This window comes from Macrosteles quadrilineatus, unplaced genomic scaffold (genome assembly GCF_028750875.1).
Source record: "Macrosteles quadrilineatus isolate MER2022 unplaced genomic scaffold, UCM_ALF_1.0 Scaffold_4__1_contigs__length_99947679, whole genome shotgun sequence".
NCBI classification, from domain to species: domain Eukaryota; kingdom Metazoa; phylum Arthropoda; class Insecta; order Hemiptera; family Cicadellidae; genus Macrosteles; species Macrosteles quadrilineatus.
The window spans coordinates 91,362,869-91,375,510 of NW_026542597.1; positions in this window are offsets into that span (position 1 = coordinate 91,362,869).

Consider the following 12,642-nt stretch of genomic DNA (forward strand, 5'->3'; position numbering starts at 1 on the left):
GAGAAGTTCATTCCTATTATTCAGGTTTCAAAGGTTTAACGTAAAACAGGGAACCTAGATTAGCAAATGCGCAGCCTCCAGATCGGTTCTGTAGTTGGCTCTCACATTGTAGTTATAATAGTCTTATTTGTAGGGTTGCTGTTTGTTTTAGAGCTCAATTAAAATAAAATCAAAATCAAATTGATAGTTAAATAAATTGCTAATAAAATTGATTAGATCAAAATCAAACAAAATTACCTTAGCATTTATCAGAGGAGGCAGAGCTCACATCGCCTTTGTATAGGAAGTTCTAAGATGTCAGGAAGCAGATTCTACGAATTCCCCTGGTAATACTAGTCGTTCACAACAATTGTAAAACCTAAAACAGAGTCTAAAAAGACAGTTTTTAGAAGAGGGCAAGAGGTATATCAACTGAAAAAGAATTTACAAGTAATTGGTTTTGTTCCTGTACTTTGTATGTTTTGTACTTTATATTCATGCCTAGTTTTGGCATACATGATAAATATTTGTTCTACACTAAACTAGTGTTTGCTGCAAACTACTCTCCTGAAAAATTTGTCTCAGAAGAGTCATGGAGGAACCATTTTGTCCCTTACCCTATGATTTCACTTTATATGTGATATTTTCTTCAATAGTTTCATATGAAATAGAGTAATAATATATCATGGTAAATACTTGGAACTTGTGTTTGCTGCCGATTACTCTCCTGAAAAATTTGGCTCAGAAGAGTTATGAATGAACAACAAGAGGTGTACGATACCTTCTGAACTCTGAGATGAACTGATTTTAGAGTCTGAAATAAATGTAGTGCTAGGAGTCTGCAAGATTACAGGTCATCGGTTCCCCTCGTAACAAATCCACTAGCATGCACGTTAACGTTTGATAGGACAGGACCCAGAAAACTTGCAAACTGCAGAATCATAGAACTGCAAAAATCACAGTCTCGTGTATCCGTCCATTCCAGGGTAGACAAGGCTATAAATACAAGCTATAAATACGGCAAGCAATAGCAGGCAATATATACATGCAAAAAAAAACAGGCAATATTTACATGCAAAAAATAATAGGCAATATATACATGCAAAAAATAACAGGTGCTCAAGACCTTCTGAACTCTGGGATGAACTGATTTTAGAGTCTGAAATAAATGTAGTGCTACGAGTCCACAAGTTTACAGGTCATCGGTTCCCCTCGTAACAAATCCACTAGCATGCACGTTAACGTTTGATAGGACAGGACCCAGAAAACTTGCAAACTGCAGAATCATAGAACTGCATAAATCACAGTCCCGTGTATCGGTCCGTTCCAGGGTAGACAAGGCTATAAATACGGCAAGCAATATATACATGCAAAAAAAAAACAGGCAATATTTACAGGCAATATATACATGCAAAAAATAACAGGCAATATTTACAGGCAATATATACATGCAAAAAATAACAGGTGCTCAAGACCTTCTGAACTCTGAGATGAACTGACTTAAGAGTCTGCAATAAATGTAGTGCTAGGAATCCACAAGATTACAAGTCATCGGTTCCCCTCGTAACAAATCCACAAGCATGCACGTTAACGTTTGATAGGACAGGACCCAGAAAACTTGCAAACTGCAGAATCATAAAACTGCATAAATCACAGTCCCATGTGTCGGTTCGTTCCAGGGAAAAGAAGGAATTGTTGACCAATTGTAGTATATCATAACTTTTCCAAGCCAAAATACCCCTACTTTCCCAATTTTTGTCTGCTATTGAACAATCGTGTTGCTCGTCATAAACATTTGTAGTAAAGTATGGTCAATTACATACTTTGTAAAACTGCAGCATCAAAGAACTGCATATATCCCAATCCCATATGTCGGATTGTTTCTAGGAAAATAAGATTTTGTTGACTACTTGTTGCAGTTCACAACCTTTCCAGGCTAAAATACTTCTGTATTTTTTGTTTATTCAACACCATCACTTTGTTTGATGTTCATATTTTATGGGCTTGCTTAACAGTTGTTCAAAAATTGTGGTAATAAAAACCAGTGCTGGTTAACCTGTCTTTCTTCAGTAAAAGTGCTGAGATTCAATCCAAAGGATGATTGTCAAAGACCCACCCTATATAAAACTAAAAGTAATACTTTTAGTATGACAGTAACCAAAAACCTGCAAACAGGGGAATCCAGATGGCTGCTTCCTTCACACTATCGAGTCTTGAATCACCTTAGTGTTGAGATGGTACGGTTGATCTTTATTTACGGTTCATAACTCGTCCAGGTGAGGTATTAACAGTGAGATATCTGCAACAAACAATGTTTTTAACTATTATTTCCGAATAATTGACATACTCAAACCAATGTTTTGACATGATTACAAAAGTAGTAATTACGTATGTATGTAGTAATTACTATTGTTGAGGTCAGCTCCGACGGGGAGTTTTAAAAGTTAAGTCATGTTTTTGGGAGAAAGAGTAGAGTTCAGTTTTGTTCTATCAGAAAAACTTGGGAGTCAAAGGGGTTGTCGTTTAGTCATCATTTTTGAGTAAAAAAGGAGAAGTTCATTCCTATTATTCAGGTTTCAAAGGTTTAACGTAAAACAGGGAACCTAGATTAGCAAATGCGCAGCCTCCAGATCGGTTCTGTAGTTGGCTCTCACATTGTAGTTATAATAGTCTTATTTGTAGGGTTGCTGTTTGTTTTAGAGCTCAATTAAAATAAAATCAAAATCAAATTGATAGTTAAATAAATTGCTAATAAAATTGATTAGATCAAAATCAAACAAAATTACCTTAGCATTTATCAGAGGAGGCAGAGCTCACATCGCCTTTGTATAGGAAGTTCTAAGATGTCAGGAAGCAGATTCTACGAATTCCCCTGGTAATACTAGTCGTTCACAACAATTGTAAAAACAGAGTCTAAAAAGACAGTTTTTAGAAGAGAACAAGAGATATATCAACTGAAAAAGAACTTACAAGTAATTGGTTTTGTTCCTGTACTTTGTATGTTTTGTACTTTATATTCATGCCTAGTTTTGGCATACATGATAAATAATTTGGTCTACACTAAACTAGTGTTTGCTGCAAACTACTCTCCTGAAAAATTTGTCTCAGAAGAGTCATGGAGGAACCATTTTGTCCCTTACCCTATGATTTCACTTTATATGTGATATTTTCTTCAATAGTTTCATATGAAATAGAGTAATAATATATCATGGTAAATACTTGGAACTTGTGTTTGCTGCCGATTACTCTCCTGAAAAATTTGGCTCAGAAGAGTTATGAATGAACAACAAGAGGTGTACGATACCTTCTGAACTCTGAGATGAACTGATTTTAGAGTCTGAAATAAATGTAGTGCTAGGAGTCTGCAAGATTACAGGTCATCGGTTCCCCTCGTAACAAATCCACTAGCATGCACGTTAACGTTTGATAGGACAGGACCCAGAAAACTTGCAAACTGCAGAATCATAGAACTGCAAAAATCACAGTCTCGTGTATCCGTCCATTCCAGGGTAGACAAGGCTATAAATACAAGCTATAAATACGGCAAGCAATAGCAGGCAATATATACATGCAAAAAAAAACAGGCAATATTTACATGCAAAAAATAATAGGCAATATATACATGCAAAAAATAACAGGTGCTCAAGACCTTCTGAACTCTGGGATGAACTGATTTTAGAGTCTGAAATAAATGTAGTGCTACGAGTCCACAAGTTTACAGGTCATCGGTTCCCCTCGTAACAAATCCACTAGCATGCACGTTAACGTTTGATAGGACAGGACCCAGAAAACTTGCAAACTGCAGAATCATAGAACTGCATAAATCACAGTCCCGTGTATCGGTCCGTTCCAGGGTAGACAAGGCTATAAATACGGCAAGCAATATATACATGCAAAAAAAACAGGCAATATTTACAGGCAATATATACATGCAAAAAATAACAGGCAATATTTACAGGCAATATATACATGCAAAAAATAACAGGTGCTCAAGACCTTCTGAACTCTGAGATGAACTGACTTAAGAGTCTGCAATAAATGTAGTGCTAGGAATCCACAAGATTACAAGTCATCGGTTCCCCTCGTAACAAATCCACAAGCATGCACGTTAACGTTTGATAGGACAGGACCCAGAAAACTTGCAAACTGCAGAATCATAAAACTGCATAAATCACAGTCCCATGTGTCGGTTCGTTCCAGGGAAAAGAAGGAATTGTTGACCAATTGTAGTATTTCATAACTTTTCCAAGCCAAAATACCCCTACTTTCCCAATTTTTGTCTGCTATTGAACAATCGTGTTGCTCGTCATAAACATTTGTAGTAAAGTATGGTCAATTACATACTTTGTAAAACTGCAGCATCAAAGAACTGCATATATCCCAATCCCATATGTCGGATTGTTTCTAGGAAAATAAGATGTTGTTAACTACTTGTTGTAGTTCACAACCTTTCCAGGCTAAAATACTTCTGTATTTTTTGTTTATTCAACACCATCACTTTGTTTGATGTTCATATTTTATGGGCTTGCTTAACAGTTGTTCAAAATTTGTGGTAATAAAAACCAGTGCTGGTTAACCTGTCTTTCTTCAGTAAAAGTGCTGAGATTCAATCCAAAGGATGATTGTCAAAGACCCACCCTATATGAAAATAAAGGTAATACTTTTAGTATGACAGTAACCAAAAACCTGCAAACAGGGGAATCCAGATGGCTGCTTCCTTCACACTATCGAGTCTTGAATCACCTTAGTGTTGAGATGGTACGGTTGATCTTTATTTACGGTTCATAACTCGTCCAGGTGAGGTATTAACAGTGAGATATCTGCAACAAACAATGTTTTTAACTATTATTTCCGAATAATTGACATACTCAAACCAATGTTTTGACATGATTACAAAAGTAGTAATTACGCATGTATGTAGTAATTACTATTGTTGAGGTCAGCTCCGACGGGGAGTTTTAAAAGTTAAGTCATGTTTTTGGGAGAAAGAGTAGAGTTCAGTTTTGTTCTATCAGAATAACTTGGGAGTCAAAGGGGTTGTCGTTTAGTCATCATTTTTGAGTAAAAAAGGAGAAGTTCATTCCTATTATTCAGGTTTCAAAGGTTTAACGTAAAACAGGGAACCTAGATTAGCGAATGCGCAGCCTCCAGATCGGTTCTGTAGTCGGCTCTCACATTGTAGTTATAATAGTCTTATTTGTAGGGTTGCTGTTTGTTTTAGAGCTCAATTAAAATACAGGCTTGATTGTTATATACGATTTTACTTCTTATTTCTGGGGAAACCAACCCTTTCTCAAAACAAATGTAATAAATATAGACTGTCAAAAGAAGGTTCCGCGATGTACCGCTAGAGCATGCTCTGTGTTCGATTCGCTGCCGTCATTGTCTCCTCGCTGTATGCTACCAACAGACAATGCAGCGGTGTGCGCCGTAGCTACATGGAACTCCTAGCAGTGGACGCCAGAACATATGCTAACCGCAGTACTGCTTTCGGTCTATATTTAATTATTTTTGTCTATAGTACGTCTCCCATTGCAGAAAATAGACAGGACCTAATAAATCTAGCAGAAAATTTATTAGTGGAAGCTAAAAAAGTTGGTCTGTTAGTTAATGAAGACAAAACACATTATATGAAAATATGTAGAGAAATTGATATTGATGAAGCACCTTTAGAAGTATCGAACCATAGCTTTAAACTAACTAATGAATTTAAATACTTATGAGTAACAGTAGTCAGTAATAATAGAGAAGATAATGCAATTATTAGTAGAATAAGATCTGCGGAAAGGTGCTACTGGGGCCTGAATAAGGTATTAAGCAGCAAATTATTGAGTAAGAAAACTAAAATAAGGATTTACAAGACGATACTTCAACCAATAATACTTTATGGCTGTGAAATCTGGGCTTTAACAAAGTATTCAGAAAGAAAGCTAATTACTTTTGAAAACAAAGTATTAAGGAAAATATACGGAGCTATTCATGAAGCAGGAGTGTGGAGGGTAAGGAAAAATAGTGAACTGAGAGACTTATATCATGAGCCAGACCTAATTGCTTTAATAAAGAGTAAACGATTGAGGTGGCTAGGCCACGTTTTAAGAAGGGAAGAGTCTAGTTAAACACGTATACACGGGTAGACCAAATGGTAGAAGACTCAGAGGAAGGCCAAGACTGCGTTGGAGTGACCAAGTCTTGAAAGATGTAAGAAAATTGGGAGATAAGAAAAAAGAGAAGAATTGACCGAAGACAGGGAAAAATGGAGGCGGATCGTTGGCGAGGCTAAAAACCACCTTGGGTTTACATGGCCACAGGAGTAAGTAAGTAAGTATAGTACGGCTCAGCAAAATGTCTAGACAAAGATATGTCTAAGAAAATCCACACATGCCTAATCTAATTATCTCAGTTTAGTGGTTTTGTCCCAATTACTCATCTTCTTAATACTGGTTTACTTACTATTCATAATAATTAGGCTTGGTAGAAAAGGGATATATTACATTACCAATGAATAGTTATCGCTTGAATTCAAACTAATTTCTAAGAGATGAATTTTTTTTGAAGTAGAGGTCCCATAATCACAAGGTAAAATGTTATTAGTATATTTGATTATTCGTTTAATTTTTTTTTATTAGTGTTAAATATCACTACCTTTTGTAAACTTGACAGTATTTTTATTATTAATACAATATTTAAGCAAATAACAGTACCTTCTTTAGGCGGCATAGCTGTACATGCATCAGAAACTTGTATATGCTGAACTGGCAGTATTTGTTAAATCCCCTGCTCTCTCTCTACAGACATCGGACAGTGTGCGTTTGGTTCTAGAAACAAAATAAATCGTTGCAGTTATAATAATAATTTATATACAGATCACTCTAGTGGGTGTATAGCCTTAGGATATGTAAACGGCTGTGCCTGGATGTACACAGATAGCTAGGATGGTAGCTTACTCAATTACTATATCAAGATGAGTACCTAACTGAAATGGACACATCCTCGCTCTATGCTTGCTCGCTTTGTGTTTTGATGTCGTTCAATATGGAAGCACCTCATGATGATTAAGTCTTGACGAGGAACAATTATAAAATGTTATTCCTCAAAGACTTTTTATGATGGCCATGAGTAGGTAATCCTGTGAACTTTGGAAGGGAAATTTATAGTGATTTTCATCATTTGTACAGGAAGTTGAGAAACCGTCCTGAAGTAACCGACAGGATTCGTGGATCCATATAGGGATTGTCTTTTTCTTTAGTTTTTCCATGTCCAATGACATCAAGAAAACAAATTATTGGGCGATATAAAAAACAGTTAATGTGATTCCAAAAGTTGTAGCATACATTGCTACACCATTGACTATTCGATACTGAAGTAGACTTCCCATCTATGAATCAGCTGTTGCCATTTATTTATTGAAAAATAACATAGTTAATTAATTGTGTGAGCCAGTAACAGATGTAATACTGCTAGAGTCTAAGCTCCCACAACCACGGAGGACATCATCATCGTGTTCCAATAACACTAGTAAAATCTTGGACATCTCCCAGGATCACAGCAAATGTGTGAACCCCTCCCACGATTGAACAGAAAGCGTAAACTTCCCCCTCGATCTTGGGACCACCGTGAACATGTAATGCCATCATGTCAAAGTCGTGAACATATTCCACGATTGCATTATCAAATCATTAATCACGACACCGCAAAATCGTTGATGGTTGGAACAAATCCTGTCCCGAGAAAATCCCAAACTAAATGTAATCACCTTTGAAGATTGAAAATACATTTTCCCTGAAAACTTCCTACAATTTTGTCACCCATTTATCGCTACCAACCCATTTATCGCTACCAATATGATTCCATCAAATATTCTTTTCAATGATGGATAATATTGTAATATACTAATATCAAGAACTTCTGATCATGTTTCTGGAGCACCTATCATAAACAATCACACAGGAGACTGCAGGTGCCATCCCTTACAATAGATGAAACTGGATAAAAAGCCATAAGTTTTTTGACATTGTATCCTCAACAAATTCAGTGCTGGATTTACCACTAGGCCGATTAGGCCACGGCCTAGGGCCGCAAGCAAAAGGGGGCCGCAGAGGATTGAAAAAAAACTTTTTTATATAAAAAAAAAATTTTTTTAACCATCAGTTTGCCGCGATTACAGGTGACCATTAATGTTTCCGTGATTGCAGCCCAAGGGGCCATGGGAGATGTTCTTGATTTCGCCGCGGCTGGGGCTGCCAATGAGGATGTCCCTGTGATGGCTTCCCGAGGGAGATGTTCACGATTTTGCCGCGGCCGTGGGTGTCGATGATGATGTCCCCGTGATTGCGGCCCACGGGAGATGTTTACGATTTCGCCGCGGTCGTGAGCGTTGATGATGACGTCCCTGTGATGGCGGCCTGCGGGAGATGTTCACGATTTTGCCACGGCCGTGGATGTCGGTGATGATGTCCCCGTGATTGCGGCCCGCGTTAGATGTTTACGATTTCGCCACAGTCGTGGGAGATGTTCTCAATTTCGCCGCGGCTGGGGGTGCCAATGAGGATGTCCCTGTGATGGCTTTCCGAGCGGGGTGTTTACGATTTTGCCAGGGCCGTGGGTGTCGATGATGATGTCCCCGTGATTGCGGCCCGCGGAAGATGTTCACGATTTTACTGCGGTCGTGGGTGACTGTGATAATGTCCCTTTGTTGCAGCCCGCGGGGGATGTTCATGATTTTGCCGCGCTCACGGATACCTACGGATGGCTTTGACTTGATTCAGGAGAGATGTCCACAATTTCATTCACGATCACGGGTGTCATTGATGATGTCCCCTTGATGATGTCTCCTTGATGCATAAGAAATATTCACGATTACTTCCACGATTATTTGCGATTGCAAGGAATCTCCACCACAGGGGGGGAGGGCCGCTCAAGTAATTTGGCCTAGGGCCGCAAGTACCCTAAATCCGGCACTGAACAAATTAGATCATGCTAGTCATGCTGCAGTAAAACACATATCTTAAAAACACAACAATTAGTGCAGTAAATCTCTCGATTTTTAACTATAATTTGTTCACAAGGCGGTTTGAGGGGAAGCTCCCCCACCACTTTTTTGTATATACATACATTGTTGCTTAATCAGCAGTTGAGCTATTATTTTCAAGGAAATGGTCAAGTGGAGGGAATAGATTTCTTTCTTTAATTGCCTAAATATTGTGAACAAAGTATAGTTAAATTTATATTAATAGCCTATGTAGGAATGAATTACAATTTAAATATAATCAACTGTTTAAAATATTAGTAGAAATTTTGAAGTTGGCCTATTTATCTGTTTAAATGTAAACAAACATTTTCTCCACAAGGATAACATTGAAATTTAGAAGACAATTGGGGCAGAGGTCTTTAGGAATTTCAAAATTTTGTGCTTGGTGGCAAATCAACCTATCCAACGACACCTTGAACATGGCGATCGGTTTTGTGACAACTTCAAAACAATTATCATAAAAAGTCATGTTTGCCTATTAAATGTATACTAGTGCACCTGTTGCTCGAATTCGAGCAATTGCAAAGTATTACTGGCATTAGTTTCAAGACGAGTAACAGTGATAATTTCCGACGACTTGAAGTCGACTCAAAGATAATAATCAATCACTCCAGTTATTGAAATTGAAAATGAATTCACTCTGAAAACGAACGCTCTTGTGTGTATCATGAGTTTACTATGAACAGCTGTTTTAGTATGCAATTAATACAAATTATTTGTCTATTTAAGTAAACAAAAACTTTTCATCATAAAAAATACATTGTGATTTTGATGGCCTGTGGGGCAAATCCAGAGGACTTTTATCGTAGGAATCGGTGAAAGGAGGCGTCTGGACAAAAAATACTTAATTTTGACACATTGTTTGTAAAAATCCATCCATTATTAACAGAGGAGTAGTGTTTCGTATAAATTTCCTTCAAGTATTATATATAAGGATATAATATATGAGTATGGAAGATAGATTTCTATTTAATAGCTCTTCTAGTAAAAGCATTCCGATTTCGGTTTATATTTTAAATAGCTCAATTTCGTTGTAAAGCCATGTATAGAGCGGAGCGAGCAAAAGGAGAGAAGATCTTATACGTCTCTTATGCGTTTGTCAACACGGAAATCCTCTTGGACGGCTGAGGAAATGGTTTTTTAAATTTGTGTGGTGATAGAAGACCATATCAAAGAGTGCCACATCTGTAATGACATTGAAAAATTCTCCCAGGTATCCGCTACAGAGTCTCAAAGTTTCATTGTAACTAATCCTTGTGGAAACAGTGTTTGACACTTTAAAAATGGCATGAGATAACTGTTGACTTAAATGCAGTACACCGGGAAACAGCTGATTTAATTATCAAAACCGTTAATGCAGATATTAGTAGAACAGAGACTGTATGGATCATAAACTTGGTGTACAGGGTATAGAATATTCTATACCATCAGTGTTGTTTGCCGGGACTGAACTCAAATTATAAACTGTTCTGTTCAAATGCAGCTGTTACCATTTCTGTACTGTTTATTTTGCCTAATGATGTAGCTGTTGTGTTGAATTTCGTAAAAAAAAATCATGTGTTGTGATTTGTTAGCTATTTTTTTTCTGCCAGGTTTCCTGTGTGAATTTGAATTTTGTTAAATAATCATGTGAAATTATTTGGTATAATTATTTTATTTCAGCAGTTATTTGTTAATGTAGGGGACAAAGCTTATTGTAATTCTTGTACTGAATGGCGGATAAAGCATTTGAATCTTTGAATCTTGAAAAAAGTCATTTTCTTATTTTGGCGCGCAGTTGTATAATGGCCTCCCTCAGGACATAAAGAGCTCCAAATCGTATGGCTCATTCAGGGCCGCAATGCAGAAAATCAAATGTAAATTGTAAATGTTTTTTTCTTTGTAGTTTTTTTGTATATTAAATTTCTGTATATATTAGGTTAGTTTAGTTTTAGTTTGACTTGAGTAAGTTTGAAAATCATGTATATGAAACTCGCTTGTAAATAAAGGCCTTTTTATTTATTTATTTATCTTTTGAATCACTGGGGCCTAGCATGTCTCTTGGAGACATGAACGGTGGAGTAATACCGAATGCTTTACGGTAACCAACACAGCCAATAGCGCCTTCAAGATATTATGAACTGCCTGCATGACAGCGCTGCACTTTAAACCTGCATCACATCAAATGAAGGAGTTAATGCATCACGTAGTTAAGACTAAGCCGCGGTCGCGAAAATTATACCAGCTGCGAATACACCCTCGGAAAAGAAACAGGAGAAGTTGTTAGAAGAAGACAACTTTGTTTTCTTAGGCCTACACGGCTAACAATAACGCTTAATAGTAGTGGAGAACTGCCGGTTTTACCCCACTTTAGACACGTTTTTCCCATGTTATTCTTATGGGGATTATTTTTGGCCACCAAATCTAAAATCCTGATCTTTGCCTGCAAATCCTTATATAATTGTCAAACCTTATTTTTTACTTATTCTCTATATATATATTCGGTATTAAGCTAAAAAAAAGCTAATTATTTCATTTATTGACTCATACATGTGTATATGTATAGTAGTGTAAAAACGCTATTCACTGCAGGATCAGGATGACGAGCAACCCCCAATTGTACCATACAGTAGCACCCCACCATGTGTACAGGATATTGTGTATCTGTTTTGGTTGTAGTTAATATATATTTTATGTACATACGCTATTCACTGGATGAGGAGCACGTGCACCCCATCAACTGTCCCATAGTATAGTAGTGTAAAAACGCTATTCACTGCAGGAGCAGGTGCAACCCCCAATTGTACCATAGCACCCCACCATGTGTACACAATATTTTACTCGATTGTTTTGGATTTAATGCACAATTGCTAGTACATCTACCATTCCCCTTTCCAGTTGATATATTATATTTCTATTTCAAAATCATGTATGTGCGAACTCGGCTCATGGCGTGGGTGTGCTCCCGGTCATGGGCATGCTCCTGCTTCTTGCCTCTAGTGGTGATGTTGTGAAAACGTCACTCACTTGGGCTTGCTCTTTGCTTTTTTTTGTCTCTAGTGATCTAGTCTTGGATCTGTTGAAGTAATTTTTAAAAATTTTAAATTTCTAGCTGAAAATTTAGAAAATTTCCAAAATTTTGAAATTTTCGAAAAGTCTATAAATAGAAGTGACATTCGGGTGATATTTCATTCTGGACCATGAGGCCCACCTGTCAACACTGCTCCGTGTCGCTCTCCACCAAAAGTAACCTGATTCGCCACTACAAGGTAATTCATCAAATGAAGGTATGTAAAGTTTGTAATTTAATCTGTGATAGTAACATTGCTCTAAAATCACATATATTACAAAGTCACAAGAGTTGTAGTTTTTGTAAGAAAAATATTGTTGGACATTTTAGAAGACATGTCAATTCTTGTATCAAATGTCCATACACAATGATTAAATTTGTTGGTGAATCGATTAGAGCTGACCTTGAAAATACTCTGAAGTCTTGTCCTCTTCCGATAAAATGGACGTTAGTTAGGAGAATCAAATTTATAAAATATTCAATGGATCAAAATGGAAAATTAGTTAATGAGAAAGATTGTATTGCGGATTTTAGAAGCCTTACTATCTTAACTATTGAGAAGAGAGATTTAAAGCCTCAAATTGAA